This window comes from Chelonia mydas, chromosome 8 (genome assembly GCF_015237465.2).
Source record: "Chelonia mydas isolate rCheMyd1 chromosome 8, rCheMyd1.pri.v2, whole genome shotgun sequence".
NCBI classification, from domain to species: Eukaryota; Metazoa; Chordata; order Testudines; family Cheloniidae; genus Chelonia; species Chelonia mydas.
The window spans coordinates 96,299,203-96,305,594 of NC_057854.1; the positions used below are offsets into that span (position 1 = coordinate 96,299,203).

At 36.6% G+C, this 6,392-nt stretch overlaps 1 protein-coding gene across 1 annotated transcript in view; it reads right to left on the bottom strand.

Annotated features, from left to right (window-relative positions):
• Window positions 1-6,392, bottom strand: part of RNF11 (ring finger protein 11) — a 38,572-nt gene that overhangs the window by 31,283 nt on the left and 897 nt on the right. The gene's annotated exons all lie outside the window — the stretch shown is intronic.

The window sequence follows — 6,392 nt, forward strand, 5'->3', positions numbered from 1 at the left end:
GGTAAATTGTTTACTAACCAAATAACCTGATGTGGATATATTTTTGAATGAAGCTATTCTCCAAGCAACTCCAAATACAGATATTAAAAAAAGATAGTCCAGTGTGCTTCATGCTCACAAAATGCCAAGTTTTGCGCACACGAACAATTTACCATACCGATGTCATGATAACAAAAAAACATATAAGAATCATTCTAAGGACTTGCAAATATAACTGTCTAAATTGCATCTGAAAATATTGCACTCCTTCTGTCACGAGCACAATTTTTCAGAACTGGATTTATAATTTGGCCCTGGGCATAACATACAGTCATGGTTACAGAATGTTGTCACAGGATATGTTCAATCTGTAAAACAAGCTATACAAGACAGCTCACGTCATCACATTCTGTTGTTCACTTCCTTGCAAGAACAACACTATTTCCCAGCTTCCACAAATTCTAAGCTTCTTCATCCATTCCATTTCTTTCTCATCCCGTTGGAACTGATCTCCATTTGTCTTAATTACCTAGACACACACCAAGACAGAGCCTTTACTTCATCCACATTTTGACAGAGGAGACCGAGCCTCATTATGCCTCAGACTACAAATATGAGGCTTGCTTAACGAAGGGTTAAAATTTGGCACAGGAGTCTTACATCTTCAGAAGCTCCCACCGCATAATCTCTTCTTTAGTGCAGAACTACTCCAATGGCATCCACAAGAGCAGAGTGAAATTAACCAGAATTTTGAACAGTTCAGTAGCACAGAGGCAACTGTGCTTGGTGTTCCTTCTGTATGGGTTTTTGGGGAGGGTGAGGAGGGAGAAGGGATGAGAGATTGGAATACTAAGAAAAGGAGTACTTGTGGCACCTTAGAGACTAACCAATTTATTTGAGCATAAGCTTTCATGAGCTACAGCTCACTTCATTGGATTGGCTGTAGCTCACGAAAGCTTATGCTCAAATAAATTGGTTAGTCTCTAAGGTGCCACAAGTGCTCCTTTTCTTTTTGTGAATACAGACTAACACAGCTGCTACTCTGAAACCTAGAATACTAAGGTAAGAGAATGAAGAACAGACCTGAATATTTAATTTTGTATACAAACATAAAAACTACTAGCTGGTTTGGTTTACCAATAAGATAACAGTGGGTACTTCTTCCTGTTAGTTGCTCTTCTGCTCAACTATCCTCTTATGCCCCTGCAGTGTGTGTAAGTTACATTAGGTTTACAACTTACTCATTGCCAAATTGGAACAAGTTATACTACTTTATCATTTACACTTGTTTTATTAATATCTTGGGCCTCCATGTAACTCACACTATCATTTTGAGGCTTCAGAGACTTTGGCTTGGATACCTTTATGGGAGTTGCACTCATACCAGAGATTAATTTGACTTGCCCTATTTAACAGTGTTAATTAGTGCTCCTCTTGGAGACAATGGAAGAACACCAATACAATGTAATAGTTGGGTGAGTCACAACATATAAGTTGCACTGCTGAGACACAACAAAAGCTTGTCTGTTTTGTTAAACAAAGTAAAGCCAATAAATGCAACCAAGGCTGAAAGTTTCAAACAGAAAAGTAATGGACTATTCCAATAAATAGTCTTCTGATTACTCAGATTAATTTTCCAGGACACTTGCAAACTCCTAAAAATCAAGGGGCCAGAGCCTCAGCCCTGGCACCTTGGTGCTGCTCCTATGGCTATCCTAATAGGGCAGTGGGGGATTTGACTTGCACAGACCCAAACTGCCATCCCCAGCACTGAGGGTGGGAGGATGCATGTTAAAGAAGGAGGGGGCATGGCCAGAGCACACTGAATGCAGGTGATCCCCAGCTGGTGCAACAGACCATAAGGGGCTGTTGCAGCAATCAGAATTTAGAGAAGAACTGCATCTGTCCTAAATTTTTCTGGGAAACAGTTCAGCCCCCCCAGCTGCCCCAAGATTATAGGAGCATAAAATTAGCTTTAAGGCATCTTTGTGCCCTCTCCCTACCTTTATCTTGTGTTGAATATCTAATCTAAGGAACATCAGGTTAAAAACAAAACAAAACACCAAAACAATAAACTAAACTCTGGATCCCATAATGTGTGATTCTGTAGGCCAATATATAGTATTACAGGAATCTGTAGATAGATCTGGAACTACGTTATTCAACATGAAAGTGTTTTGTAAATTATTCTTCCATACCAACATTTCAAATACTCTTTCTAGAGGTCAATCTGAATACCAAGGACTTGCAGTAGTTTCTCAGTATAATACATACTTAATGCATTTCAGTTACTGCATTAAGTATGTATTATACTAAGACAAACTTTCTGTGCTTTAACTTTGAACTTTTATGAAAATCCTTTTTTAGAAGTTAGCTATACCTCTTTTGTCTAAAAGTGTATTTTTCCCCACATCTTTTCTCCTCAAGTTTGTCATTCAGACTGTGAAGCTACTGTATGGGTCTCCAAAAATTAATGAAATGATAAATTGTTGTGTGCAATTATTCAGGAACAGGATGATAATGGAGTGAGGAGGTGTGAGGCGGGGGGCGGTTGGTGTTGTTGGGTTTTTTGTTTTTTTGAAGCAACACATATGAGCTTTCTGTTTTACAAATAATCTTTGGATTAGAACTGCTAGGAGTGACTAGTGGGAAGTGGGAAAAGCAGTGAACTTGTCTGAAATACAGCAGAAGTGTGATACTAACAAATGATGAGATGACATATGCAGAAAAGGAAAGCAGCTTTTTTTTAAAAACCTCAATGTTAAGAACTTAAAAAAAACCCTACTTTTTTTTCTTAAATACAGACAGCTCTTTTGTACTTCAAATGGAGTTACATGTATTCAGTGCCTTAGAAAAATCAGGTCCTAAATTGGTCACCCTAAAATGGAGGCACCCAAAATTAGTGGATACTTCAAAATGCTGGCTTTTGGTATGTGACAAAATATATAGCCTATGAAAAGAGTTATCAGTAACTGCTTCCTTTTTACCCTTCTTCCAGTCTTGTCTTTGTGCTTTCTTCCATGATGCCCCTTAAACCTGAACTGCTCTCTATCTTGGGTTACCCTTCCTGGTCATTCAAGTCCCTCCTAAAATAACCATAATTCCTCTGTGAAACCTTTCAGCTGCAACTCAAATGCACATCCCATTATATATATATAGATAGATACCTGCATGAACACCAAGTGAAGCTTCTGATCCCTGTTATCCTGTATGCCCATATTTCAGTCTTGACTTATAATTTCTGGAGCTAAAAACTGCATCTTCTAAGTCCTATACATCACTGAGCACTGAGGCTGCATTTAGTAATAACCTGTTACCCCAGTTAAAGGAATATTGGGAGGGTATTTTGCATGAACAATTTAAAACAAAAAGTTATGGAAGACTTGCCCTAACTAGGGTCTTACATGGGTGCCCATCACCATAGTATCTGAAAACACTAAATATTTTAAATGCCAAACAATTAAAGGTGGTGGTGTAGCTGTGTTGGTCCCAGGATATCAGTCACAAGGTGGGTGAGGTAATACATTTTAATGGACCAAGTTCTGTTGGTGAAGGAGACACACTTTCAAGCTACACAGAGCTCAAGAAAGCTTGTCTCCTTCGCCAACAGAAGTTGGTCCAATAAAGGATATTACATCACCCACCTTCTCTCTCTAAACAGTTAAGGGGTCAATTATGAGACACATAAGCCAGTGTCTATGTACAGAAATACAGGTAATGAGGAGGGAAACAAGTTGATTGAACTCCAGCAGAAGAGAAATCTAGGTTTTATTCTTGGTTTTTTTTTTATTTTTGAGTAAAGTGAGCCCTAGAAAAGAAGGACTGTCTTCTAAATAATCGCGGTTTTTAGGCATATGTCTGCCTATTTTTAGGTTTAAAGTCCAGTAACAATATTTATGGTAATAATCACCCAGCATTGTCCAGAGTAGATGTCATTAGTTTCCAAAAACAGGAGTTTTCAAAATGGTTATGTACTCCCCTCATCAATCTTACACATTTTCATACACAATTTTAAACTGTTTAAAAAATGTTATAGTCTGATAATGACTTTTTTCACAATAAGGATGAAACTAACAATATGGAATTCTTTATGTTCCATTATAACAGTATCAAGCAGCTACTTTGGTTTAACGATCTAGCACAGAAGTCAGATAATTCAAAATTATGGTTTCCTCAATTTTAATTTATTCATTTTGAACATATGTGATATTGTATTGTATCTAGTGTTAAATTTATATCTAAAGTTACTGAGGCTCAACTACAGTTGTGAGACTTGTAACTTTGAAATTTTAAACATACAAATCAAGAAACTGAATCATGATATTGCATGAAAGTAGCTTTTCTGGCACTGATTTACTTAGGAAATATCAAATGTTTTATAAAAGATCACGGATGTCATTGCAACAAATGAGGTTCAAAATAGCAGAGCTTCAGATATATTCTGTGCATATATCTGGAACTCCATAACTTTATTAAAGTAAGTGAACTTTGAACTAAATTTGCTGCTGTACCTCAATAGTAGCAGAGCTTTAGAATAATTGACAAAAAGAACAGAGAGTAAACTAAATCAGCCTACTCCCTTCCACTTCCCAAATGCACATTCATTTAACAAAACAAAAAAAAACCTCCCAGAAAACTGAGAAAGGGCCTAATCCTTCTTACACACATGCTTATCTGCTACTGAAATCAACAGGCCTGCAGAACTTACAAGAAGCTCTTGACCATTATGAAGAGGTCTTTATGATAATGTTGACAGTCTGTTTAAAAAAAAAAATAGCGTGGAAATCACAAACACGTGGCATTTGCAATGTCTTTTGCAATTAGCATGGACTGCCAAACTTTGTTTATATTATGTGTTGATTTTAAAAATATTCTTGCATTCTTAATCAGAAAAGATAATGTAGGCTTAATTTTGAGTAATATGTTCTTTAAATAACTTGATCTGACAGTGATGAGTTTCACTGGAGTTAAGTAGCTCTAATTGAGACTTTCGGAAAAGTTCCTCATATGAGGAAGTTCATTCTAAAATGGTTAGATACTTTTCTGCACATGCAAAATGTAACCAACTATACTCAATGCTCTGTAATACCACTGCTGTTTCACTGCATCATCAGTGACAGCTACACACACCTTCTCTAGAACAGATAAAAAAAAATTCCTCTCATAGATATCATTCTTTAACATATAGAGCATTTGTAGATGACAGATCTACCCAGTTAAATGCTTCCTGCAATTTTGTTAATTATATGCCAATTCTGAACGACTCCTATCTAACTAACTAACGAGCTATCAAGTCTCCCTTCAAGGTTAAAGTCTCAATCACTTGGGTAAACTTCTCAGGAAGATATCCTATTATTTCAGGTTTGAAAATTCAACAGATATTTTTTTCTCTGATCATCCCCTAAGAAAAGTGAAGATATAACAGTTATAACATTTTCCTTCGATTATTTTTTCACTTTTACTATTGTCTTATATAACCAACTCCTTTTGGATAGCTTGATATATAGGGGAGTGGTGATCACACAGAGTGGGCAAGTGCAACCACAAGTTCAGTGTATGCCTGTCTCTGTCTATCTCTCTGGTCACCACTTGAATGGAGGTCAAGGTTACAGACTTGCTATTCATGACCACACTGTTCTGATATCAGCATTTTTTCTTCTGCATGAAAACTAATGTTATATATTTTCTATCTTTGCAATCTTTCAAGAAGCTGCAAATTCATGAATATTTGTAAGGATGGGAGAAGCAATGGAAAAGACACACTTCCTATGTCTGATATTCCTCGGGGGAAATAAGATCTATTGCCTTAAAAAAAAAAAGTTATTCATTAAGGATCAATTACTGGTGAAAATCAAGAAAGTACAGGCTAGAGTAAATAAACCCAGACAAAGCCTGTTTTTTGTTTGTGTGGTCTTTGGTTTAAGAGGGTAATGAGAAAAGAGCAATGCCAGACAGTGATGTCACCGCATGAAGATAACAAAGGAAGCTGTCCAGGCTGAGAAACTAGAGGCTCCTCTCATTTAGCCAAAAATGAGAATAACACCTAAAATAATTAATCCAGATCTGTCTAAAAATTAAAGACAGGGTTACAAAATATATATATATTTTCTAGTTTGGGTTTGGTGTGTGTATTGCTTTGTTCTTGTGTGCATAGTTTCTACAGCACCATTATACTTACGCTTTATAAATCAATTAAAATCTTCGCCAACAACACATTGAGCAACGGTCTATCTTAAGAGAAAACCTCTGATCTCCTTTCCAATTTTTTGGAAGGCAAAAATAGATGAGACTGAAAGAAACAAAGAAGTCTCACCCAAGGTTGTACATAAAATGAGTTTGCCAGTTGCCAAACTTAAGACCTGGCACACTTTAGTTTCACCAAGCAAAGCTTTTATGTAAAAGCACTTTCACTG